We start from the raw sequence: 25,999 nt of genomic DNA, 5'->3' as shown, positions 1-25,999 counted from the left end.
TGGCTGTGGTTCTTCGCTCTCCCCTTTCTGCATGTCCCGGCAGCTGCAAATCTACTTTCCTCAGGATTTGCCCATTCTGGACATCTCATGTAAATGGAAATGTTCCTACAACACGTGGCCTTACAGATGCCTTGTCCCTTAGCAGTCGTCTAGGCTCATGGTGCTGCAGTGGGGACAGGTGCTTGCTCCTTCCTGGGGCTGCTGGTCAGTGCACGCTGTGGTTGCTCTCTCTGCTTCTCCACTCCTTCCTGGACAGGTGGGGCTCTGGGGCCCTGGGCCCACCTGTGTCTCCAGCTCTCTGGGTCTGTTCTGAGGGGTGGACTTGCTGGGTCTGGACAGATTTGGTTCCATATGTGTCAGCCAGGGCACAGCTGCCCGTTCTGTCCCTCCCTGCCTGCCCACCTTGGCCCCTCCATTCCCTCTCTTCCCCCCTGAGCCCCTGGACGCATCTGAGTTTCCAGCCCCAGATCCAAGGGCAGGGAACACAGGGTCCTGCTGACCTTGGGTGAGTGTCCGGGGGTATGTAGCAGGGTGTCCCCTGTTCTGGTTGCCAATAATTTAGGCAGTTCTAGGGCTGGAGAAAGGAAAGGGTGGGTTTGCAGGAAGCACCTGGGATGTCCTTTCTGCCTCCTCTCTGACTTGTTGTTCCTTGAGTCAAAGAAGACGAGGGAGAGGAGCTGGGGCAGAGGAGGGTTGATGTAGGCTCTTTCTCAGCCGAGAGCTACAGACTCAGAACCTAGGGCAGAGGTGACCTTAAACCCGGACTTGCCAGGTCTCAGTGTGGAATCCAGTCTCCCCTCTGTGCCTCCATGCCAGGAGCAGGTGATGTGGCACAGCCGTCACCGGTGCTATCTCGCCAGCCAGTAGGGACAAGGCACAGGCAGGGCAGGCAGGGCGCTGGGCCCAACCGGGTGTACACACCCTGGGTTTCTGCTCTGCTACCTAATGGGTAATTATCCCCTGACATGCACAGAGGCGAGGAAGAGATTTTCTGTGAAGCAAAATCTCCCGTGAAATATTCAGGCCATGCTGGGCTTTGCTTCGCAGCCAGTCTAATCGCTGCTGCTTGGCTGGGCCCGGCTGGAGAGGCTGCAAGTGCCGCAGGCTGCGCTGGGCCTTTCATTTCCCACTCAGCAGAGAAAGGTTCCCAGGGACTGGGAAGAGCCAGGCGCAGCCCTCAGATGCTGTGTGCATGCGTGCATGTGTGCGTGCATCTGCGCCTGTGTGCATTTGTTTCTGTGCACGCTGGCTTTGTGCTCTGTGCTCAGCCACATGTGGGGGTTGCGTGTCTACCCTGTTTGATCTACAGTGGCTTGGCCACTTCTGCTGGGGTCCTTGGCAAGGAGCTGGGGTGTCCTCTATCCTGGAGGGGTGCATAGAGGTATTTGGAGAGGAGATTTGGAAGCTCCCGCCTGGGCAGAAGCCACCACAGAACCCAGGGTGGCAGCAGGGGCAGGCGTCTCTGCATCTTGCCTTGGGGGTTTCAGGGGTTTGCCTGGACAACAGCGCTGACCTTGGAAATCCCCACTCCTCTAGGGTCCAGAGTAGTCCATGGGGAGCTCGTGTGTGCTGGGGTGTAAACTTGTGCTCGCGTGGCCAGGTGCACTTTGACACATGCAGATCCCTGTGTGCCGGCATCTGTATCTCCAGTGTCTGAAGGAGCAAGCCCACCTGGGTACCTCTTTCCTGCTGCAGGTGTGCACCAGAACCCAGATGAGGCCAACAGTGCTTTGGGGGCACACACTTCTCACCCTCAAGCCAGACACCCCAGGACTTTCTGCTCCTGGGCCTGGGCCAATACCCTCACTGCCCAGCCTGAGATCTGGCTTCCCTGGAAACAGGCTGGGATAATGTGTGGGGACCCTGGTGGTAGGCACTGGGGGAGAGGTGGACCTCAAGGAGACTGTTCACGCTGGCAGAGACCTGTTAGCTCTTTTCTGAGACTGGATTCTTCCCCCTGCCATCCATACAACCCTGTGATGGGGAGCTCACTACCTCCCAGCTCTAGGAGCACCTGTGAGACCCTCCCTGGAAGGGAGACATCAGGAAGATTAGCAGTGCAGAGAGGATGGGCCTCTGCACCCTGACTCCCCACCCAAGGCCTGGGCCCTACCCAACAGCCAACTCCTTGGTCCCTACTCCTGGCGGCAAGGCCAGGCCTGAGGACCTGGGGCATTCACCTTGTTGTCAAGAGCATCTTTCAGCTATTAGTGATGGCAGCCGGGGATTTGGGAGGATTTCTCTCTCATTTCCCAGGGCTTTCAGCAGCTAGCCGCCTCCCTCCCTCTTCCCCTCCACCAACCAGAGCTGAGAATTCGCAAGCACGCACACACACACACACACACACACACACACACACACTCTGCACAACTCACATGGCTGCTGTGTGGCAGAGGGAGAGGCAGAGAAAGAAACTGGGTCACCCTCTTGGGAGGGTTCCTGCACCCCATCTCCCTGCACAGTCTCTGTGCTCTGAAGGCCATGGCTGACCCCAGCCTCACCTGATACCTGCCCTCCTTGGCTTACTTGTCTTGGCAGCCTCCCTGGGGCTTGGCATTTCCTGGGGAGGGGTCAGCCTGAGCAGGTGGCATGCAGGGGGCCATAGCTGTCCTCATTCCTCTGGGCCTTTGAGCTTCATCCCTGAGGTTGGGTGAGGGGCTGAGACCACTCATGTGCCATTCCCACAGAACGCCTGAGTGGCAGCATCTAGCAGGAGGTGGGGATGGGCCAGGCTGCTCTAGAGGGGGCTCCGAAGGGGAGGAGGCAGAGGACAGCTGAGGATGTCACTGCCATTTCTGGAAGGACAGAGCTTGGGGCAAGTTACAGCCTTGAGTGGTAGGTGGGTCCCTGAGATAGGTTAGGACTCCCACGTACAGACTAGGGCAGGTGAAGATGATGGGTCCCACAGGCACCAACCCTGTGGGAAGGTTGGGTATGGGAAGCTGCCATGGTGGAGCCACCCGGAAAGAGTGGACTTGATTGGGTGTGGATATGAAGAAGGACTTCTGGTGCCACCAGGAAGCTCAGCCCAGGGCTTGATGTTTGTAGAGAGGAGAGAGGTCCTTTCAAGTCTGTCAGCTGTGTGGTGTCCTGGGCATCCTCAGCTTCCTCCAGGGGCCAGGTCCTGCCCCGTAAGCATGGGGATGCCACACCCTAGGGTCTGTGTGTGTGGCCTGCCAGAGTCATGCATATGTGCTGTGTGTACATGTGTGTGGTCATGGGGAGGGAGGGTGGCTTGGAGTGGCCTTCAAGTCTGGAACCAGAGACTGCTCAGTCTCCAGAGGGGCTAGGAGGTGATTTGAGGTCATTGCAATGCAAGGCTGCCTACTGACCACTGTGTGGGAACAGAGACCCCAGGCAATACCACGAGGAAGCCTGGAGCAAAGGCAGCTGGGCCTTGAGCAGTGTGTGAAAAAGGGGGGAGGCTGGAGGGCTTCTATAAGGATGCATGGGGCACTGGGGTTAGTGAAGGTGAGGGTGAGGGTGGTTGCATTCTTGGGGGGCCTGGAATGCTGCCTTCTCCTTAGAAGTCCGTGGAAAGAGCTGCCTACCACTGTGACCCAAGGGCTCCACCAGCTCCATAGTTCTCCCTTCTCACCTTGTCCTGAGAACCCTTCTCTGCCTGGCAGAGCCATCCTGGCCCAGCCATACCCAGAGCTCAGAGTCTTTCAGCAGGCACTGGAACTGGGGGTGGGACAGCGGGGGTGGTGGAGGATGAAAGCGAGACAGGAGCTGTAGTGCCACACTGCCTCTCTGCTGACCCGACCCCGCATGTGCACCACTGTCCCTAGGGCCCTGTCCCCAGGGTTGTATGTCTCCTGCTGTGGGTAGGAACTGGAAAGGTAGAGTCAGTCCATCAGCTTGTTATTAGTTATGGGGCCACTGCCCAGAGCCACTGAGGAAAGGATGAGAGGAGGGAAAATGCAGAAGGGGAGGCAGTTGGTGTGAAAGGGGCAAGGTCTAGGGTGGGATGGGATGCATGTCCCTGTCCTGCTGTTCATCAAGAAGGGACATCTTCTACATTCACCTCAAGGTTGAGGCCCAGCAGGACAATCATGGTGACCATGCTGGGTCTCATCAGGATCCTCATAGGGCAAGGTGGGCGCTGTCATTCCTATTGTGGGTGCACAAACTGAAGCCCAGCTGGCTTCAGGGGAAGCCAGGCGGGGATGAGCCCAGGAAAGGCTTGCAGGACTCTTTCTCACCTTTCAGCAGGTCTGACCACACGTCCACACTTCCCCTGTCCTGCCCCGTGGAGGCGCTCGTCAACCCACAGACCCAGCCCCTCCTCTGCCCCTTTGCCTTCCACACTGGGCCTGGGGTGTGCACACAGCCCCACTGATGGACGCCTGTCCTGTCCAGGCCTGTGAGGATCCAGGTTCCAACCCAGCATGGCTGCCCCCTCACAGCCCCTGCCTTCTCATTCCTAGGCAACTCTTTTGCCGGCCAAAGGGCTTTACCTTCCTGCTGCTTCAGTCACCCCAACTGCTCCCCCAAGTGCCCAGCACTGTGCAGGGAGTAGCCTAGAGCCCTCCTGCTTCCTCTGGCCATCCTGGGACGATGCCTTGAGCAGGTGTCTGCCTCTTTCCCTGTGTGCCTGCAGCTCCCAGCTCAACCTTACAGCCAGCTCCTAAAGCTACTCACCCCGCTTTCCACCCTCTCCACCATCTCAGAAGGCCCAAAACAGGGTGCCCAGAGATTGGAGTCTTCCTTCGGATGCCTCCCACACAAGCAGCTCCAAAATTACTATCACCCAAGACCAGCTGGCCTCAGATGAGGGTGAACAAGAAACAGGTGGCTTTTCAACTAATCCACACTGAGGTGTGCATGACCAGCCACAGCTTTTTCCAACTATAGTATGGTGCATCATAGCCATAGTATTAGTGATAAGCACTATTAGTAATAGTAATATTCAGGTCTTACCATGTTGGGCATGTCCTAATGCTGTCCTGTATTAAATTACTGTTCTGTATTAACCCACTAACCCAGACAGATTTGGATGAGTAGAAAACTAAGGAAGAACATGGTGGTCAGGAGCCAGGTGGGAGGCCATCCTCTCCTTCCTCTCAGCTTCTTCCCCGTGTCATGCTTTAGCCATGTCAGGCATCAGCAAGGGGGCACTTTGGGAGAGTGAGGGAAGAGTTCCCTGGGATCTCAAGCTTCCTAAGGGTGGCCTCATCACTGAGGTCACCTTGCAGGTCCCTGAGGGTCAGTGACACTGTCCGTAGTGGGATCCATCTCTTGGTGGTTGCACCTCTGCCGAGGTTCTGTGCCACTCATGACCCAAGTGTGGCTCCTCTGAGTTCTAGACAGATCCGGTAGGAGGCCTACAGATTCTAACAGGAAGTCAGTTTCTGCCCTTCCCCCAGGGTGGCCCGGAGGTCTCCAGGGCTCCCTGGAGGCTGCCCTCTCCCTGCCTCCCGCCAGCTGTCAAGGTCAGACTGCTTTGCAGTGCAGGATCGATCAGTGGGGAGACTCCGCTCTTCCATTAGAGAACTCCCGCTGTGGCAGGCTCTGCTCCTTCATCCAGCCACGTTGGAGCAGATGCTACTGGGCCTTCATGGGGAGGTAGATGGTGACTTCTGACCCTCCCTGGCCACATCCCCTGACAAGCCAATAAGTTCTGGACTCCGTGGGTTCTGAATGGACCTTGCTGTCCACAGCTGTGTGGCCTGGGGTCAGCTCCTTTCCCTGTCTGGCTTCTACGTTATGACCTGAGGTCAAATGACCTCAGGATCAGTGTGACAATGTGGGGCGGCGGGGGGGGGGGAGGGACATCGTGTGGAGACATGATGGCTCTTGCATCTTCTCCGCAAATCAGGGAGCTGCTTGGAGTGGCATTGGGCTGGGCCCTGAAGGGCAACCAGAATCTCAGATTTGGGGCATGATAGTGATCTGAGGGCGTGCGGGGAGGGGCCCAGCACAAAAGCCTACCAGCCTGCAGCCCAGAGCCTGGCACTCAAGGCCTTCTGGTGACCAGATTTCTTGGAACCTAAGTGTTCACAGATGCTGGACCTCTCCGGGCTGTAACAGACAGATCCTTTCTCTCCGACCCCACTGTTGGAGGCCTTTCTCGCTTGGCCTTGCTGTGGCTGTTCCCACTCTCAGGCTGCCCCTTCCTTGCCATCCACCATGGGCCTGAGCATGAGGGTCAGGGCAGCCTCTGTGTGCTCAGGGTAGCCCTTTGCTGAGAACCATGCGTGGGTGAGGGGCAGGCACAGGCATGCCAGTGCTTGTTGAGTGAACTTGTGAGGTGCAGAACTGTTCTGCTTCCACACAGACCTGGGCAAACTTCTTGTCTTCAGGCCCCAGTTTCCCATCTGTACCTCGAGGACCTTTGGACGTCCCAGGGAGGATTTTCCATTTGCAAGGAAGGGGACAGTGCGCAGGTTGGTATGAAGGGCCAGGTCGGTAGGGTAGACAGGGACTGGGAGAGAGGCCTGTCCCTGCCCTTGCCACCTGGCTTCTGGCCACCCTGGGGGGCTGTTCCTGAGTTGGTCCAGCCGGGGACTGGGGGCATCCAGAGTGCTGGTACTGACTGCCAAGCCCCACTCCCCTTCCGCCCCCGGGAAGCAGATGGCCTGAGCCTGGGCGGGCGGCAGAGCCGGGGACTGGCATTTGTATGTGTGTGGTTTTTAAAAAATCTGACACATTTTTGTCACGTCTTGGTGCATCAGAACAGTAAAGGAGGCGGGAGTGTGAAGAATGTTTTAACTCGCGACTTTGTAACAGTTCCAGTTTCTCAGGGCCTCCTCCCCCGGCGGAGCCTCCAAGCCCATCTGTTTCCCAGAGCCTCCTCCCTACCCCCATCCCCTCCATCATGGAGGAAGAAAGACAGGATTAGGGGAGCAGCACAGGACTTTGAGGACCCCGGCAGCGAGGGAGGTCCCTGCTTGGAGGTCTAGCTTGACCCCAGACTTGTTATGTGGCCTGTGTAGTGTTCACCCTCTCTGGGCTCCATCTTTGTGCCCCAGAAGGCCCGGCCTTTCCATTTGGAGTTCCCCACCTCTAACACTCCCAAGAATGTCTGGTAAGGAGGTTAATAATGACAGTGTGGCAGCGGCTGAGACAACGTTGGCCCATTCAAAGCACATGGCTTCTCTGTGGTGGAGGGAGTGTCATTCACAAAGCCGGGCAGAATGGGTCTTGGCCTTTACCTTCCCACCCCACCTGCCTCCCCCACCCCACAGTGGTTCTCTGAAAGTGACCAGGGCTGGCAGACATTCAGGCAGCGGCTGTGGAGGCAGACGGAGGGAAGGTGTGCTTAGAAGCCCCAGGTGTCTGCCGTGGCTCTTGTCTGCTTCTTGGTTCCTTGGGGCCCCGAGGAAAGATGCAGCGTGGGTACCAGGCCTGCGAGCTTTGCTCCTCAGCTGCCAGCCCTGCTGCTCCCAAGCCTGCCTGGCACTAGCTTCCATTTCATTAGTCATGGAGATGCCAACTGGCCTGGAAAGCTGGTGTGCATGGCAGTTAAGGGGCAGGAAAGGGCAGTGCCCAAGGCAGCTCCTTTGTCTCCTTTGTCCAGAGGCCAGGGCTACTAGGCATCTGGGTTATCACTTGGGATGGGGGCAGGCAGCTGGGATCCTGGTGCCAGGTATAGAGAAGCCACCCCCCCACCCCCCCACCCCCCATGTGGAAGCCCTGAAGGCAGAGGGCAGGTGAAGTAGGGTACCCTTACTTGGCACTTCAATAATATCTGACCACAGAGAGCCCCTAAGTGTTACCCCATGTCCCTGCATCTTGGGTTGGCCAGTGGGGGTGGCCACAGGAGGGAATCATGCTGTGGCCAGGGCAGCAAGGGAACCAGCACTACCCCACTGCAGCCCGGCCTGGACCCCAGGCCTGGCTGAGTCAGTGCCATGCGAATCTCACCAGATGGGCACAGGGTGGCTGCGGGGGGAGGAGCCGGAGTTGCCATGAGAACCCGCACGCTGGCATTTCCTCTTTTGGGGAGGCTGAACCATATTTCACAGGCAGTGTAGGCTTCTGAATCCCATTTCTCTGTGTTTTTTAGGAAGGGAAAAAGGGCAGGGGGAGGGGGTGGAAGAAGGCGAGGAGGGAGAGGGATAGAGTCAGACAGGGAGCAGGAGGGGTGTCTGGGCCTGCTGAGGTTGCAGAGGGACCACTATTCCCCAGAGCTTGGCCAGGCCAAAGCCAGGTCTGTGGTGCTTTCTGCCCCCTGCCCAAGGCTTCATGCTGAGTGTCTGGACCTTGCTGCTTTTCTTACCCTCATCTCTGTCCCTGGAATGCTCAGCCCTGGCACAGGGACACTGAGAGCAGCAGAGGCCAGAGAAGTGGGCTCAGCTGTCATCCCTAGTCCAGGACCACAGTTTACCTCACCAACCCGTCATAGCCTGGCAACCAACCACCCCAGGAGGTTCCCTGGGGAATAGGGAAGTGGAGAGAGTGGTGGAGAAGTGGGCTTAGAAGGGATCGGGGTGTCGACAGGGAAGGGGACCTCCTGCTGCACATCTGGCCAAGGTTGGACTGGGTGTGCTGACACACGTGTGGGGACCAGGCAGCAGTCTCAGTTTCTACACTCTGTGAAATGGGGTGATAGCAGCAACCCCGGGCACCAGAAGGCCAGAGCAGAGCTCACTGAGCAATAACTGCTGTTGCTACCGTTGCTCAGGATGAGGTCCTTTAACATCAGGTGTGTGTGGGACACAGGCTAGCTCCTGAGCAAGGAGACCCACTGGGGGCCCTTGGCTCCAGGCACCACCCCCAATAATCACAGGGTCCAAGCGCAGAGCCCACCTGTGTGCCGAACCTGTTACGTCTCCCTCTTTCCTTACAATACCAGAAGAGCAGCACCGTTCTTCCCATCGGACACCCAGGGGACCAAGCCTCAGGGACGGACACTCATGGTCACCCAAATCTGGCCTGTCATGGACTGAGACCCAGTCTGGCATCTTACGGAGCCCAACGAGGGCAGCAGGGCCGCCGTGCAGCGAGAACAGAGGATGGGGGTGGGGCGTGCTCAGCTCTGGTCTGATCACTCTCCGCCAGCCCAGGTGGCTGTGAGCGCCTGTGATCCTGGCCTCTCTTGGGTCAGGACTGGCTCAATTTTGCCATCTCCTTGCCCTGGCTCTCCCCAGCAGGAGTTGCTAGTGTCTTCTTTGCTTCTACTTCCTGATTTGGAAAGTAGGGCACCCAGTAGGTAGCCCCGTATCCCTCAGATGAGATGAGGTTTTGCTGCAATAATAGACACCCTTAAAACCCTCGATACTCCCGGAGACTCAGGCTCTCCTTTTTGCTTGCTATAATCACAGGAGAGTGGTTCCTTGTTGTCACCTAGGACCCCAGGCTGGTGGGTACCTAGCATCTCCACGTGCATATCCATGGTTACCACAGTCGCCGGAAGAGGCATGGCCAAGGCCCTGCTGGCGCTTCAGGCTTCTTGTAAGGAACTCAGTAACTTCCACTAACATTTCATTGACCAAAGTAAGTGATATGACCACTCCTACCTTCCTAGGGGACAGTTCCTCATTCTGTGTCTAAAAGAAAAACACTGGGGTCTTCATAAGCATCCCCATCTAATGGCCACAGGATGCCACATCCACTGAATGAACTAAAGGAGGGGAGACCCTGGCCACAGAATGTACCTAATAGGCATGAGCTCTTTCCTTTCCACCCCAGCTCCAGAGAGGCCCACCTCTCCTTGCTTTTCCTGCCTATCTCGCTGAGATGGGCCATTAGGGTTGGTGGCAGCAACAGGCCCTGCCTTGAGGACGAAGCCTTTGCCTCTGGAACAGAGACAGGTGACAACTTCCCCAGGATACTGGTGTGGTGGTGGCTGAGGCAGGAAGAACAGACACCTCACTCCTGGCCGCATCCCCTCCCCAACCCAGAGCCTTCTTGAACAAATGAAAAAGCAGCAGATACCAGTAATACCTTAACTTTATTAAGGGCTCCATGAGACCCAGATCAAATTACTCCTGCAATCGAACGGGAAATTCAATTCTGTCCGACAAATGTTCCACTCAACCCCGGGAGGACCTGAGGAAGGGGGAGTTGAGGGGGTCCCACCTGGTTGAGGACCCTGCCTCTCACTCTGCAGGTTCCTTCCTCCCTGCTGGGGCCACAGGACTGCTATAGAGGCCAGGATAGGCTGGGATGAGTTATGGAGCAGTGAGGAGGGGCAATGACTTAGAACTTGGGCACTTGAGCCCCTGTGGAGTCAGAGCAGCAGGTAAGGCCTCAAGATCCCTGGAGCCCAGAGCCACCTTGACCTGGATCTGAGTCCATCGCCACAGGCTGTGTGACCTTGGGTGAGTTCCTCTCTGTCTCTGGCCTCAGGCTCCCCTCCCCACTTTGACATTGGCTTTGGAGAGCCGCTCTGCCTGCTGGCGTTTGCTCCTTCTCCAGGTAAGGCTGGAGGGGAGTAAGGCTATATCCATGTGCCCTGGCCTTGCCCTGTGCCCAGAGTCATACCCTGCCCTTCTAGCCAAAGCTCACAGTCACAGGGGTCAGCAAGACAGGTACGAAGGCAAATGCAAAGTAGGGAACAGGCACAGTCCTCCTGGGAAGGCTCATTGTAGCAGACATAGCCATTTCTTCTTTGCTCCCTCCCTGGGCCTGCTGTGGCACCATGGGCCTAGGAACCAGGGAGTACTCCCCAGCTAAGGAGGAAGGGAAATATGCTCCAGGTGAAGGACAGCAAAGGGGCACCCAGGTGGGCTTGAGCTGCAGACACCACCTGGAAATATGACGTGGAAATAGGACTCTGTGTTCTAGAACAGACATGAATGCACGTGCACACTCCTGCAGCTGCAGCACAGGCAAGGACTGACAGGGTCACTCGAGAAGAGGGAGAAGCTGTCAGGCCAACCGTGGAGCAGGAAGGCATGCCAGTCCTGAGATGCAGGAAGGGGCTCTCCTAGTCCAGGAGCCGATGTGAGCATCCAAGACAGCAGTGCACTTAACCATTAGTAAAGCACTGGGGCCCAGCAAAGGATGCTCTTGCCCCATAGATCCCTCGGTTCACAGATAGGGCGGAGATTTACCCACAGGCAGTGGGGACCCCACATACCTGTGCTGAGTATGTGGTCTGTGTGTGCCTGGTCCTGGGGAGCCACATTGCCTCCCCAGGGAAGTCTCTGCAGGCACAGGGAGCAGAGTTTGGAGGGATGAGGAATGGATCTAGGTTTTCCTGCCTGCTTTCCCTGACTTCTCAGGAATCTGAGACATGCCCCAGGCCTCCCTTGTTCAAGCCTGAAGGCCACTCCAGAGACCCAGAGACTTCAAACCCTACCACCCCAAGTTCCCACTTCCTGCAGGGCTTTTTCCCCATGACACAGACCGGGCAAAATGAACCAGTTCAGTGGGGAGGGAGGTCCCCAAAAAAGTGCCTGAGGTTCCACAGGGCCACCACTCTCTGACAAAGCCCTCAGGCATCTGTGTGTGCTCCGTGGCCCCTGCTTCCATCCCTGCTTAGTAGCTCAGAGTGTGACTGGTAGAGATCGGGGCGGTGGGAGCAATGTGGGTCTTCTTGAACCTACCTGGTGCCATGACCAAATGATACAGATTTGGGTGTTAGGCGTTTGACCCCGAGGAGGAGCTGTTTCTTTTTCTGGCTTTAGGTTGTCTTGGGTACATCCAGGCCCCACCCCTGGCACTCAGATCCCCATGGCCTCCCAGGTCAGTGACTGTCACTTGCGATTTTTAGGTCAGTTGGGTTTCATTAGCTTGTTTAGCTCCTTCAATAGCAGCCTGTGAATTAGCAGAGAGGAGGTGTTAACTGCCTCCCAGAGCTCTGTGCTGATTTCCAAATGCGCTCATTCAGCGCTGTCAGTTGTTCACTTATTCAGAAAGCATTTGCTGAACGTCAGGCCCAGGGACACAGTAGCACAGGAGGCTGCAGGCTCATGGCTACTGTGCCACAAAAGGAGAGCTTCCTCTTCCACCCACCCCATCATCTGCTTCCCCTGCCCTGTGCACACCATCTGCCCTAGCTGCCCTTTTGCAACCTGGACTTGAGTTCTCACACTTCTCTTCTGCCCTGATCCCTGCCTCAGATGCCCACCATGGAGACCCAACATGACCAGGCACAGCCACCAGCCAAAGCCTGCATGGGCACCCTGTCCGCTGCAGCCTCTTCCCTTACTCCACCTCTCGGTCCGTGTTTTGTCCTGTCCTGTGTTGGCCATGCAGCCTCCTCCCCCTGCTGTGACCCTCTGCAGGGCTTCATAGCTGCCTCTGACAATGCTTCAACCCTCTGCCCCAGCCCAGCTGCATGTGTGTTCCTTTGCACACACAACTCCCGTGTCTCTTCCCGTCCTGGGTGTGGCTTCTGGAATCGGAGACTAGGAATCCAGGACAAGGGTACTTCCGGAACTGAACCCAGTCCTGGCCTAGAGACTCTGACAGGCTGACTCATAGCTCAGCCCAGACAAAACCTGCAGGGTCCAGGCTGCCCCCTGCTGGATGCCCAGGGTTGCCATGGCGACCCTCTGCCAGTCTTCCCTGCATGGAGACAATCAAAAAATAACAGCAAGGGCTCTTTTATTCTGTGTCCCACCTGGGAGCCATTTAAGCCTCCCAACTCCTTTTGACACATCATAATTTTTTTTTTTTTGCTTTTAATATTATCTTGAAATCTCACCCCCACATACATACTTTTAACCTCTGGGCATAGTCTTGAGGGGCTCAGATCTTAAAAACCTACACAGGCACATGTGTGCACCCGCTGTTGTGTGTTTGCATGCTGCGCATGGATGTCAGATGGGCCTCAGCTCACTGATGACAACAAAGTTCTGGGGACAGCACAGCCCCTCCTCACCTCCCTTGCTGTCCACTTGAAAGTCTGCAAAGCCCCTTTCTCACTGATGGCATATCCCTAGAAAAGACAAAGCCTGGGGAATTTAGGTGCATTGACCAATGTCACCTGGCAATTGAATGGGACTGGCAGGGAACCTTTTCCTTTTTCCACAGCTGCTGTCGCCTGACAGAGCTGGGGTGGGAATTAGAAGGATGACCTTTTTATGCTCTGTGTTGTCCCCTGGCCCCTGCATGAGCCCTCACTGGGGAGGCAGCTGTGGGAGTTTCTGCATGGTGCAGAGTCCAACCTGCTACCTCGGACCCCCTGGCTCTGCCCTACAGCTGGGCCTTTCCTCAGCCTCCCCTGACCATACCAGCTGACCAACCCCTTAGCACCCACAGTGCCAGACCCCAGCTCCTTTCTGTCTCTACCCCACCCAAAATCCTGTCTTTCCCTGCTGTACTCTGGGTCTTTTCTGGGTAGAACTGGTCTCTCACCTCTCCTTGGCAGCGCCCAGCTCTGGTGGCCAGTCCCTTGATACAGACTCTCATGGGCAGTTGCCTCAAATCCACATGCATGTTTCTGGCATCCAGACACAAAGTCCTCTGTCTTTCCAAAGAGTGGGGTTACCATGGAACGTGCATACTTTGAGTTCCTGAATGCAGGCTGCACCTTTGCCCCGAACTTCGCCATTTCTGTTGCTCCTACAAATGCACGTACACTGGGCAGCCAAGGAGGGTCCTGGGTTGGAGGTGACCCAGGCTGCTATCCTGTGTCCCCAGTGCCCTCTCCATGTTCAGGAATGGGGTTCTCCCTTGGCTACGTAGTAACCTACTGTCCCAGCTTTGGACTCAGGGCTATACCAACAGAGACCCACAACGGCACATGCAGAGCTGAGCGTGCCTGACCCTAAGGTGTTCTGGGCACTTCTGGGTGTGTGACAGCAGCTTTGATGCTGGGCCTGTTTCCTGTCATCCCTGTCGTGGGGTCCACTGTTCAGTGGGAAGCAGGGAGCAGACTCCCAGAGGAGCAGGGAGGTGTTTGAGGACCCCAGCCCTGGACAGCAGAGCGTAGAGTGACCCTTGGAAATGGGCATGGGTGTGGCCCTCATCCTACTTCAGTTGTTGCTGCCTAAGACTACACTGGGCCCAGTCTGCCCCATTCATAGCAGGGTCTCTGAGGCCCCAGAGGGCAAAGGTTTTCCTGAGGCTGTTCAAATTCAACCAGTCCACCATGTGACCACAGATCAGTGATTTCCCTCCGAGCCTCAGTTTCCCCTTTGCAAAATGTCCCTAGCACTGCACTGCTCCGTGGGTCTAATGAGCGCAATGTGTTTAGCACAGTGCCTGGCAGGCAGCAAATGGCCCTGAAAGGCTGGCTCCTGGGGTCAGACACTACAGTTGGCGCCTTGGGGCTCTGTCTCCACATCTGTAAAGTGAGGTCAGTGTGGTGGTGAGGGGTGGGTTGCCCTTTTCTGAAGCCAGAAGCACCCCTACCTACTGCTCCTCCCTGCTTCGTCTTTCCTGGATGCCCTGGAATAGAACCCAGGAGAGGAAAACAAGGAGGGAGGAAGCAGCGGCCACGCCATCCACCATCAGCAGTCTTGCTGTCCGTTTTCTTGGAGCAGGAGAAGTAGTCAAAACAAATATTTCCTCTGTGACTCCAGCAGCCCACCTGTTCTCTTTCAGGAAAAGGGCTGTGGGCTGAACATAAAATCAAGGAACAATGATGGGGACACAAGGAAAGAGAAGGATGTGGCAGGGGGGAAGGGAAAGCAGACCAGGATCCTGCCACTCCTGTAAAACACCTCCCCCAGGAAGGCCCGTGGGGTTGCTTCCCTTGCAGGGCCTGCTGTCTCTGGTGTGTGCTTGACAGAGGGACTGAGTCCTTTCTGCTCTGGCTTCCTGGTGTCTTCTGAGAGATCTTGGCAGCTGTGGACAGAGCTGGGACCTGGTTCTCGAGGCTGAGGGGCCACGTTCATGCACCATGGCCTAGCCCCCCACCTTCTGGCTGCCCCTGGAGGACTGTCTTTTGGCTCCAGGGTCAGTGCCTAAAGATAGACAATTCCTACCACATATTCCAGCCCAAGCCTTCCCCCTGCCCTGCTTTTCTGAGAATCGGTGCCATTTGCTTGTGCTGGATCTATGCCTCTGTTTCCTCAGTGGTACCATGGGAATCCAGCAGAACCTTCCTCCTGGGTGGGGCTGCAGACAGGAGGACAAGGATTGAGGCCCGGATGCCATGAAGGGGCATTGGTGGGTGCAGAAGGAAGGCCTGGCACCTGCACAGCTTGAGTCCCTGTGGCCCCTGGCGGGGCCTGTCCATCACTGCACCCCACCCTCCCTATCCCACCTTTCCAGTGCTCCTCAGGGTCCTCTCTCTTGAGCACACTGGAAGTCATGCAGGTAGAGATGGGGGCTAATCCTGAAGATCTTCCTTGGGGAGATAGTGGGGGTACCTCCTAGCCTTGACTGAGTGGCAGAGAGGACTGGCAGCCTTGGACTGCCCTCCTGGGAGTGCCCTGCTCATTTCCCTCACCTGCCCATAGAGTTCAGGGTACAGAGCGCAGGGGAGATAAGCCTCCTGTTTGGCTGTGAGTCACAGCCCTTTCTCCTCCCCACCCTGGTCCCTACTCAGCCCTCTCAGTTGCCATGACACTGAGGTGCCAGGAAGCAGGACTGCTCCGTGGACAGAACCAAAGTGAGCCCATGTGTGCTGGGGGCAGTGTCCCCTCACAGTGCCTTGTGGTGGGCTGGGAGCTGTGTGTTTGGCCCCTTTCGACCTGATCCTGGACCCTGTACATTTGCTGGGCTTGCAGCTGGTGTGGGCAGTGACCCCAGGCCATGGAGATGTCTGAGAGCATTGGGCATCTGGTGCCCTGAGCTACTCTTTTCCATGCCCCATGAGCTGGTTGCCACCCACCCAAGGCTGAGCATTACTAGCAAGGTCTTGTTTGTTCTTTGGCTCCCATGAAAGGTCACCGCCTTCTATAGTGCTGGTGGGACCAGTAGGACATGTTCAGGATGCAGAGTGAGTGCTGGTGGAATGTGATTGAAGACTGCCCTGGTGGCAGTGCAGGGACCCACAAGAATGAGAGGAATAATTCCCTATGCTTTCCAGAGTCAGGCAGTAGCTGACATTTATCTTTTAGCCAGAAGAGGACCTCACCTGCTTGTTCCACCTCCAGCACTGGGGTGGATGTGGAAGTGCCCTGTGGTGCTCAAGAGCTGGGCGCCTGTGGAATAGGGCAGTGAGGTCCACCCTCTACCTGCTGTGTGGTGATCCTGGGGGATGGAGAGAGGTAGGCAGAGGCTTGTGACACACACCTTAATCCTCCCTACTCACCTGCTGCATCTGGGCACCCTCCTGACCCAGCTTCCTGGAGTGTGGTATCTTTGTAAGCTGCCTCATCAGGCCCTGCAGCCCCTGATCTGGGGGCAGGTGGTCCTACCTGCCCTACTGTGGTGCAAGATGGACACTGGGATGAGCTGGTACCCAGTGTGTGTGTCTGGGTGGGGATGGCATCTGGGATGTGGGGGGGATCTGTGGTATGTGCGTCACTGGGGACTTCCTGAGGGCACACTAGGCCTGTCTCCCCACTTGCTGATGCACCCCTGGCGCAGTGTAGGTATTTATGGTTGGTTTTCACACCCCAGTAGGTGGCGTGAACATGCTGTGCCAGGGTGTGTGCTACGTGCTTTGATCTGAGGTTGCAGGGAGCCTGCCTGGCATCAGAGGCCCTGGCTCTCTCCACCTCTGGCTGCCAGAGACAGGGCCCACCCAGGTCCTTCTGTCCTAGGCTGTCACAGGTGCCAGGACAGGCTGTGCATGAGGAAACCATCCCCTCTCCTTGTGCCTGTTTTCTTGTCTGTGTGGTGTGAGATTGGAAAGATCAAAAGACCTAGCCTAGCCCATGTCCTTCAGGTTCAGTGGCTGGTGAGAGGTTGGGGTACAGTTGGCCTGGGCTCAGCCCTGCTCTGGTGCCCCTTTTCCCAGTGCTTCTTTATCCCCCTGCTGTCGCTTACTCCCTCCAATGCCAAGTCCATTGGGTGGGGAAGAACAGCCTTACGCAGCAGTGGGCCAGACAGAGCAGCAGAGGCCCAGGGCTAGACTGAGGATGCAGGACGGGTACCCTTCTCTCTCCATGGCCTTAGGGCTGTTGGGCCTGGGCTTCTGGGACAGGTCAAAAGGGCAGCCACACAGGGCTGATGATGCAGGCCTGTTCCCAGACTTTGTGGGGTTCTCTCCTGGGATCCCCTCCACCTGCAGAATGAGTGCTGTGTTTGGCAAGGGTGACAGGCAGGAAGGGAACTTGCCTAAGTGCCCCACCTGGAGGGGTTTGTGTTCCAGAGGGTTCTCCAAGCCATGACAAGTTTCTATTTACAGATGTCCCCTGCAGGGATGCAGAAAGCTGGGTGTCCTGCCTGGAGGCAGTGCCAGACTAAGCTGTACCCCAACCTCTCGGGATTGAGCTGGCTCCATTAGGGCTGTCCCTAAAAGATTCTCTATCTGCCCTCTGACCAGGCCACCTGGCTTACCTGGCAGGAAGCACCCCAACTGTCCCACCCCTGTGGGCTGGGCTGGGTGGGTGCTGGGAGCTTTAGATTGGATGAGAACTCCAGCATGCCACCCTGCCACACCAACAGCTGTCACAGTGCTAAGCTTGGCTTCAGCTGCTGCAAGGAAGACAGGAGACCCAAGCTCTGGCTTCCTCCATGTTTCCATGTTTCCATGCTGTGCAGCCTCTGTCGGCCATGGACCTCTCTATTTATATGCAGAGCAAACATGAGGACAGACTGAGGCTGCAGAGATAACACAGGGTGGTGCAGAGGGGACCTGGGAGATGAGGATCAGGAAACCACTATGGAACCAGCACCCTGATGGGTCCGGGTGGGGGAGGGGGCTTCAGGCTAACCCAGCCCATAGGATGGGTCAGGCCTTGGGCCACGTAATGGAGGGTCACTCTGTGGTCCCCAGGGCCAGGTGGAGAACAGAGATGCCTCTTCTAGGTCCAGTCTGCCCACCTGTATAGCCCTGGGTGGCACTAAGCACGCAGTGGGCACAGGGCCAGGATGCAGCTCCACTTCTGGAGGTGCCTCACAGCTGACCCTTGCCAAGGGACAGTGGGTTCCAAGCTTTTTACAAGGAAGAGCTGTGGTGCCCCACCCGGCCTCCCTGTGCTCTTAACTCCAGGTCTGACTTCCACTTTCTTTGCCCCTACGTAGGATCCCTGCAGTGGTGGGGTCCAGGGTGGGCTAGATCACCTTCCTCACCTCCATGTTCCCTTCCTTGCTGTCCTGGGCTCAGGCCTTAATGGAGTGTGAGCAGCCTGGCAAGGGAAGCCTCCTTGGATCTGATCCTATTAGCAGGCATGTGAAGGAGGGGGACATTTGTCGGGGAGGGGCACCCATTCCTGAGGGCCCACTTGGTACCAGGCCTGTCCTGTCATCCAGGTATGCTCTCAGGACTCTGCTACCATCTCCAAGGTATGCAAAAGCGTTATCAGGCAATCTGTTCGGACAGCGGCCCAGAGAGGGCAGGCAGCTTGCCTTGGTCACACAGCCAGCAGGTGGCCTTCTGAGGGGATGCCCTCTGGCATCTGACACCAGTGACTGGTCCTTATCAGCACCAAGCTCACAGCTCGGGCTTCTCCAACACTGGCATGGGCACGCCCCATCCCAGTACTCTCAGCTGCAGCCTCCTCTACGGGCACCACCCAACTCCACGTGGGTCAGCGGTGGGCTTCAGGGCGCGGGGCCAGCAGCACTTAGCCTCCCGCCACGCCCACCCCCATCTGTGTCCCAGTCATCCCATGGGGCGGGTGTGGGGGAGTGGACATCGTGCCAAGCAGGCCGCCCCTTCGTCCGTCTCTGCTAACAAGCTGTTCATGGGTGCGACGTGACACCTGCTTTCTTCTTTCTAAGTTCAATAATTTATAGGCATATTAGTGGCCGGGCGGCTGCCCTGGGTCCCCGCCAGACGGGACGGGCGATGAGGCCTGGTGCCTCCGCTGATATTTACTCTCTCCCACCATCAATTATTAAGGCACCTCTTTTGCTTGCACATAATTACATGGCTTCCAGCTCCCTGCTCTCCAGCCTCTGCAGAGGGGCCCGCCTGCCTGTGGGGCTGTGACGGCAGGGGACCTAAGAAAGGTGGCAGCTACCACAGTCTCAACCTACCCTAGCCATGCTGGACCCCTTGGCCTTCATTGCCTCCCTAGGGCTAGACGTTTTCCCCAGCCCAGGGTCAGGCCTCTGCACCCTCCTGTGTGATGCCACACTTACTCTGGGCTCTGACTGGCTCCTTTTTTGTTTTTTTGAGACTCACTATGTATCTCAGACCAGTCTGAAACTCAAGGTGATCCTCCTCCCTCAGCCTCCTGAGTGCTGGAATTACAGGCGTGCACCACCATGCCCCTCTTGACTGGCTCCTTTTTGCCCTATGGTTTCAGCATGGCCATTCCAACCTCCTGGATCCCCGTCCTGATATGTACAAACACCCACTTATCTTGCCTCTGCCTGAAGTCATGGACATGGCCTTTTGGAGTATCAGGAAGGCTGTGGCAAATGCTTGTTAAATGAATGAATGAACAAATGGTTAGATGGACAAGTGACATTCTGCCTGCCTGAACACATCTCCCCTCCCATGCAGCAAGTCTGCCTGACTGCTCCTCCTCCTCTCAATGCCTAGACCCCCTGGTCAGGGTTGAGATGCCCCTGGGCAGCAAGTCCTGGGCCTTCCTTTGTACCCACCCCCATGGGCAGGGCTGGGTGCAGGCTGGGTGCATCGTCAGTCTCCCATCTCTGCTGTGTGGACCCAGCTAGCTGCTTGCCTGTGTGCTGTTCCTGCGTGCTGATTGGTTGAGTGGGAGTGATAACCGTCCCTCCTCTGCAGGTGAGGCTGAGGTTTGCTTTGGAATTTATAGAAGGCCTTCTGTCACAGCTGCCCAGCAGTGTCCCTTGGCTTCACTCTTTGTCTCTCTATGCCCCTGGCCATGTGAATCTAAAGCAAACTAAAGTGTGCAGGATTGAATCATCCCACTCACACCTGCTGTCATCCTTACCTCCTTGGAGTTGGGCCCCTGCTTTGTGGCTGGCACACAGCGTGGCTCACTGTGGCCCCATCTGTCAGGGTTCCAGATCAGAGAAGAGGAACAAGGCTCTCCTGTGAGACAGAGGATGAGACAGAGGCCAGGGACTCCCTGAAATTGAATGCACAGTAGGGAACCAAGCCCCCACCTCCCACTAGACTCAGCCATCAGTGTCCCCCTAGAATGCAGCCTCAGTTTCCTCCTCTGTAAGAAGCAGTAACAAAAGTGGAATGGTCCCTGGGCTTTTCCAGAAGATTCAGTGAGCCACTGTCTCTAGGCAGCACCCAGAATTGGGCTTTGCTATTCTCCTCAATGCTTGCACCCTTTTTTTTTTGTACGAAGACCCCACACTCAGTTTATAGGGCTTTGTGTGTTTCTCAAATTTATACCTATGGTGCCCCTGTATGGATCTGTTTTGCTCCCCATTGTGTCTGTGGGGCCCCAATGGTGATGTATATGACTCCTGAATCCCTGTCCCCATTGATACCTGCGTTCTGCTGCACAGTACCACATTCCACCCATTGCTCATCCCAGGGTTGAACACAGTGTTCTGAGTTCTCAGTATTATAGACAGTCCCTGTGGGGAGATTCCTGGACCTCCACCTTGTTTCATGGTTCACACACTTAGGACAGGGACTGTAGGGACACAGATTGCATCTCTAACACTTCACAGACACTAAGGAGTGCTGTGCCCTCCCTCACTCCACCTGTGGCAGGTGCTTTTTTCATGTGATGCCATGCCCCCACCACAGGGAGGCAGGATTGTCACACCCCTGAATAAATGGCTTTGTCTCAGTTACCTGTGGCTGGGTAACAAACAGCCCCCGATCAGTGGGATGTCATCTGGAGCCATGAGTTGCTGTCCATGCGGTCTTCTAAGCTGGGCTGCCCACAGTATGGCAGCTGCCCCTTCGCAGTGGACGGCAAGCTGTGGATAGAAGGCACCCCAGACAAGCCACAGCTTTTGAAATCTAATCTTGGTGGGGGAAATCCCATTGCTCTGGCCATATTTCATGTATCAGAAGTAAGTCTGTGGGTCCGTCCCACACTCAAGAGGAGGGAATTACAGAGTGGGGCCGCCAGGAGCAGAGCCCATGGGGATCATGTTAGGGCTGCCCATCATGGGGCAGCTGAGGGCTAGAGAGGTGAAGCAGTTTGTCCAGGATCACACAGCAGTTGGAGACTGAACAGGAACCCAAGACAGCCTGGCTGTGTGGCTGGGCTGCCTTTTACTTCCATTGGTAACAGGTTCTGGCTTAAGTTAATAAACAAGTCTCTAACCCAGCAGAGCTCAAGATGGGCACTTAATGAACAGATCTGCTAATAGTGCTGCCTGTTGGCACACATTAGCTCCAGCTCCCCCTGACACATGCCTTGGGGACAGTGAGCTGGCCTCTCAGGAGTAGCCGCTTTGCCAAGCACGTAGCCTTGGGTCCCAGGGAGCCAAGGAGGGTCTCTTTATACAGATTGCTCTTTCTATTTGCATTTTATCCTGCTCCCAATTTAATTTTTTTCTTTAATGGACTGTATGCTTCCCTGGCTTCTTAAGGCCACTGACTGCATCCTGTGTAACTCAGGGTTAGAGCAGTAGAGTTTTCCTGGAGGGCCTTTAGAGTTGCAGGCAGACACACCCTGCTCATGCGTGGCTGCAGAGAGAATGCTTACTCCTTGGTAACTAAGCAGCCCTGTTCAGTGGAGCTGTGAAAAAGCCCAGGACAGGCAGCCCCCTGATCTGCCATGGCTGCAGGGCTTCAGCCTGGAGTCCTCCAAGGGCCTGTTCACACCCACAGGAGAAGGCTACCAACACTGCTTATGGACACTGACGTGTTACTCATATAGATCCTTTCCAGGAGAGGTGTGAGTGGTCCGTGCACTGAGGGGAGCAGAAATGATGGTGAGGATTCAGGAGTGTCCCTTTTCCCATCCTAGTCCCTTCTCTAGAGAATACACTTGTCCCTGCTGATGAAGGGATTCTAGTTTATTCATGTGGGACCCCCTGCCATCCTCAGGGCTCTGGGCTCACTGGAGAAGAGCCACAAGAGTGATCCACACCCTCCAGGTGTTCCTGATTCTCAAAGGGTGGAGAACTTGGTCCTGCTCCTCAGCGTGGGGTGCTCAGAGGGACCTTAAGAAAGACCCAATGACAGCAGAAGGGCCAGGGGCACAGTGCACCTGTCACAGTGCACAGGATGCCTAGTGATACCCATGCTCATCAGGGACACGCAGAGCTCGGGCCGGCTTCCATGCAGGGCTCTCGCAGGGCTATTGAGTCATGGAGGGTTCATGACGCCCTGTGGTGGGCCCTGCTGGGTTCTCATCTTAAAGAGGAGGAATCAAGGAGTGGAGGCCAAGCTAGGAGAGGAAAAGGAGTGGGATTGGGAAGGGAGGGGCCACTGAGGTCCCCAAATTGGCTGAGGAGGGGGAGAGAGGGTTCAAGGGTCTGAGGGACCAGTTCTGATAAAGAAGCCAACAGTAAATAGTTGCCTGGGAAGAGGACGCCTGACTCAGAAAGGGGGCTCGCTACCCCTGCCCTCACTTTCTCAGCTTGTACCTACCACAGATGTTCCTCCCTGCCAACCACAGTGGGGCGCTCCCCTCCTTCTGTTCCTCCCTGTGCCAGCCACCCATGCAGAAAGTGTTAAGCAGGCACACAAGACCTGCTATGAGCCACCTTCAGGCTCCTGGGGAGGGGTCGGGAGGATGCAGCAAGAACCTGAGCTGGCTGAAGTTCCAGGGCTGCCCCCAGGAAGGGGCTTAGCTGTTGGCACCCCCAGTTGCCCCATCCCTGTCCACCTCTGCAGTAGCACCAGTTCAGGGCCCTGACCTATGGATTTCCTGCCACTTCTCCACTCTTTCACACCAGCCTCAGGCTCTGGGACTTCATTACACCAAGCCCCGCATGGAGCCTTCAAGAGCCAGAAGACTGGGCCTCTGCTGTGGCCCAGAGGCTACATAGCCTGGCTTCTGGTGCTCAGCCTTTTGGGGGTGCCTGACCCTCCAAGGAGCCATGGTTCCCATTGTCTCAGTGGCACTAGGGAATCCCCATTCCCCCAGTGTGTAGTCAGGGAAACTGAGGCCGAGAGAAGGGCTGTAGCCCTTTAAGGGCATGCAGTGGGTGATCAGCTAAGTTGTGGCATAAAGGGAAACATGGTGTTTACCTGACAGTAATACCTGCCTGCTAGCCCAGCCCCCACTGCCTGCCAAGTCCGTTTTTCTTGCTAATTAGAGGTCTCCGCAATGACTCCACTGTCCCAGTCATTTTAGAGCCGGCATTAATTTCAAATGCCTTCAGAAATAATCTTCATCATAAAACCCTGCAAGGTGCTGGGATGCAGGCCGCAGGAGCAGCCCATTCCAGGTGTGCGGTGTGTGGCATCCTCTGTGTCCGAGGGCCCCCGTCTATGCCAGGGTCCACCTCTTGCATGTCAGCCTCCCAAGCACGAGAGGGCAGGGCTCGGGGAAGCAGCGCTCTCCCGAGTGCCAGCAGTGCCAGTGCCCTCAGCTGTATAGTGGGCTTGCTGAGATGAGGTGTAAAGTCTAGCTCACTGCCTGGCTTGCAGAGGGCTGGATAAGTGCCAGATGGCCCTGTCCCCTCCCCAGAGTCTTGGCAGCCCCCCATCTGGCCTGTATTGGGACTGCTGAATTCTCTTCCAAGAGCCAGAACCTCTGGGTGCCCACCTGTAGACTGGGAAGAAAGGGAAGGGGGACAGTATGGGCCATCTCATCTGGGAGATGCAGAGTGGAAAGGCTAAGTCTTGGTTGGATCTCAAGTCAGGGTTAGACACAAAGTCAGAGAACCGGCCCAGGCTGAACTTACAGAAGTCCCTCTTCCATGCTGCCACCCCACCAAAGCCTTGCCTGGCCTATGACTTCCACAGCAGGTGACAAGGATGTGGGGGTGGGGTCATTTCCTTCAGGGACACAGGGAAGCAGAAGTCCTCCTGGTTGTACAGGGACAACTGTGGACCTGGAGGACCCCACCCTGGACACCAGCCTCTGCAGCCAGTATCCAGGGCAGGCTAGGGAGATGGGCTGCCCCCCTTTCTCCAGAAATTCCTGAGGCAGGCAGCAGGTGAGCCGCGGGCGGGCGGGATCTGGGGGGCTGCACCTCGCCTGTCTGCGTCAGCCCCACTCCAGGAATAGCCCCGCCCCCGCCGGGTCTGGGGAGCCGTGGTGCGGAGCCTGAGCATCTATTCCTGTAGCTGTGGGAGGTGGCGGGAGGCGGGCACTCACAAACAGCCGGGAGGGGGCTGAGAGATGGGAAAGGGAGTCCATGCAGCCGCTAGGTGAGGGCCCACCCGCCTGCACTGGGCTCTGGGGAGGAGGGGACTCCTGGGTCCCTCCCACCTGCAAGTTCCTCTGCCAAGCCGGCCCCCTCCAGGCTTACTCAGCCTGGAAGGTGACTCAAATCCTCTGCCCATGCCTCTCCAGCTGTGTGACCATGGGCAAGTCGAGTAACCTCTCTGAGCCTGCCTCCTGCTCTCGGTCACACAGGAACAGTTGCAGCTCTGCTCAAGACTGCTGGGGGATGGCACCTGGTGGGAAGGGGCCCTAACAGGGCCTGGAATGAGCATGACTATGACACAGAAGGCTGGAGCCTTCTTCAGTCAGGACGTCCAGAGCAGGGGTGAGGCAGTGAGACTGAAAGGGACCCAGGATCAATTTCCTTGGAACAGGTCTGTGCGACTCTGGGGTGATGGGGCTTGGGTGGAGCTGGGGAGCTGCCTCTCCGTGTGGCCAGGCATCCTGCAAGGAATGCTAGCCTGGCTCCAGAGGGGACTCAGAGGAGAGTCCGACCCTGCTGGGTAAATGGATGGCCTTGGCCAGGCTCCTGCCTCAGCTTCCCTCCCTGCCTGCGGGAGCCCCACCCTGTGGATTCCATGTGTCAGAAGCTCAGTGCTTATGGACGCAAATGTGCTAACAGAGGAGCCTTGTGGAATCCGTGTTGATGGCTGTGTTCGGGTAGCTTGCCATGCCGTGCACCTGTCTTCCGGGAGGTGAAGGGATGTACAGTGGACGCGTTGCCAAAGGGCCCAGACACCTAAGATCTCGTTGTCACGCGTATCTCTGGGAGAGGTCTCATTCCCTGGGGCATCTTTAGATGTGGCCTCAGGACACGAAGGTTTCCCTGCACCGGACCTTTCCGGAGCCGGCTCGGCGCATAGCAGCCCAAGCCGAGGCTCCGAGCGCCCTCTGCCGGTTGTTTGGAGCAGCGCTTGGGGCGCAGCCTTTGGCGAGACCCGCGCCCCCTGCAGGACGCGACCCCAGCGGGCTGGGCCGCGTGTGAAGGCTTAAGTGAGCTAGCGCTAGGGCGGGGTGGACCGCGGAGCTTGGGCCGCTCGGATGGAGGTCCTGGGGTCTTTGCGCTCATTTCCCGAGTAGGAGACCAGGTCTGCAGCCCTGGGTCTGACCCCTTTCCTGCTGTCCTCCAAACAACCCTGGCCGGGTGGGGGGCGCTGTCCGCTCACTTGCGCAGGTGCGTCCACGCGGCAGTGTGCGGCGACCCCGGTTACCACGTGCGGATACGCGCACTCGCGTGCACACGCATGTGGCCCGGCTCGCTCCCCCGAAGAGTGCGCGCACTCGGAGAGAACGCGGGTCTAATTCCGGGCCGAGCTGGGGAGCCACGGGGAGCAGGACAGTGTAGGACGCGGGCGAGGACAGGCGCGCCCCTCTTGCGGGGCAGGGTTGGAGCGCTGTCGCCCGCGCCCCCTCGGCTGGGTGGCCGCACAACCTCCTCCTCCTCTCCGTCCCTCCTCCTCCGCCGGTCCCTCCTCCTCCGCCGGTCCCTCCCCCCAACCCCCTTCCTCTGCGCTCCCTCCCAGCGCCGCGGCAGAGCGCGGAGCCCGAGCGGCAGCCGGGCGGGGGCCGGCGCGGGAGCCCGAGCCAAAGCCGGAGCGGGCGGCGGCGCAGGCGGCAGCGGTCCCGGTCCTGGTCCCCCCTCCGAGTCCCAGTCGGGTCTGGGTCCGGTGCGGGGCGCGCGGAATCCCAACCGTGCGCTGTGGCTCTCGGGGCGCGGGGTCCGAGCAGTATGCGTGGCCGCAGCTCTCCAGTCCCATCCCCGGTCCCGGCCCCACGGCGCAGCGCGCGCGGTCCCCACCTCGGCCCCAGCGGCACAGGCGGCGGCGGTTCCGGGCCGGCGGGGGGCG

At 57.4% G+C, this 25,999-nt stretch overlaps 1 protein-coding gene across 1 annotated transcript in view; it reads left to right on the top strand.

Moving 5' to 3' along the window:
* The window catches only part of Lingo1 (leucine rich repeat and Ig domain containing 1), a 58,113-nt gene that overhangs the window by 17,089 nt on the left and 15,025 nt on the right, over window positions 1-25,999 (top strand). The window lies entirely within an intron of this gene.

This window comes from Octodon degus, unplaced genomic scaffold, assembly GCF_000260255.1.
Source record: "Octodon degus isolate 3935 unplaced genomic scaffold, OctDeg1.0 scaffold00026, whole genome shotgun sequence".
Taxonomy (NCBI): domain Eukaryota; kingdom Metazoa; phylum Chordata; class Mammalia; order Rodentia; family Octodontidae; genus Octodon; species Octodon degus.
The sequence above is the reverse complement of the archived record's forward strand: the minus strand, read 5'-3'. Positions and strand labels throughout refer to the sequence as shown.